At 42.5% G+C, this 985-nt stretch overlaps 1 non-coding gene across 1 annotated transcript; it reads right to left on the bottom strand.

The window, feature by feature from the left end:
* Positions 1-246: 246 nt before the first annotated feature.
* LOC123457973 lies at positions 247-409 on the bottom strand. The gene has a single exon (XR_006635316.1). It is a non-coding gene; the product is annotated as a U1 spliceosomal RNA (small nuclear RNA).
* Between the last annotated feature and the right edge of the window lie 576 nt (positions 410-985).

Below are 985 nucleotides of genomic sequence, written 5' to 3'. Positions count from 1 at the left end.
TTCTTTTTCTTCATGTATCATGACTGCCCCTATGTTTATTCACTGTGATGTCTAAGAGGATTTTGCTTTTCCTTAAAAATTACAATTTGAGGAATCTACATTTTCTTTCTTTTTTCTTACTGATCTTCTCCTATTTTATAACTTTAAGGAATTTGGAAAGAATAAATAAAATAATTAGTATGTTACTGGAAAAACTATCTTATACTGCAAAATGTCCGTACCAGCATTTTCTTTTTGTCTTTTCTTTAGGGGAGAGCGCAAATGCAGTCCCCCACTACCACAAGCTATGCAGTCCAGTTTCCCACATTTGGAGAAATTGCAGGGGTCAGCACATCCGGAGTGCAATGGAAAGCCTCGCCCTGGGAAAGCCACCTTGGTGATCATGGTATCTCCCCTGCCAGGTAAGTATGCGTACCAACATTTTTTATATTAGTAGGAGTAGCCATAGTTTACGGGAAGAATGTTCTACTGTTTCTGGGGTGCATAACAAACTTACTATTTGGTTACAGAAGCTTTGTTCACGTAAAATGACCCAACTCAATTTTGGCCACGAGCCCTTTTCTCTCAAGTATTCACTTTTTTTTAAAAAAATATTTATTTATTTGAGAGCGACAGAGACAGAGAGAAAGACAGATAGAGGGGGAGAGAGAGAGAAAGAATGGGCGCGCCAGGGCTTCCAGCCTCTGCAAACGAACTCCAGACGCGTGCGCCCCCTTGTGCATCTGGCTAACGTGGGACCTGGGGAACCGAGCCTCGAACCGGGGTCGTTAGGCTTCACAGGCGAGCGCTTAACCACTAAGCCATCTCTCCAGCCCACTTTTTTTTTTTTTTTTAATTCTTCTTTCAGGACAGGAAACTGTTATGGCTTGAATATATAATGTTGCTACCAGGCTCATGTGCTGAGCGCGGGCTACCTAGCCCAGGGCACAACTTCAACAGGTTACGAAAACTTCAGGATGTGAGGCCCCTTTTCCATGATGTTTTA

This window comes from Jaculus jaculus, chromosome 1 (assembly GCF_020740685.1).
Source record: "Jaculus jaculus isolate mJacJac1 chromosome 1, mJacJac1.mat.Y.cur, whole genome shotgun sequence".
Taxonomy (NCBI): Eukaryota; Metazoa; Chordata; class Mammalia; order Rodentia; family Dipodidae; genus Jaculus; species Jaculus jaculus.
This window is presented reverse-complemented; position numbering and strand designations above follow the sequence as displayed.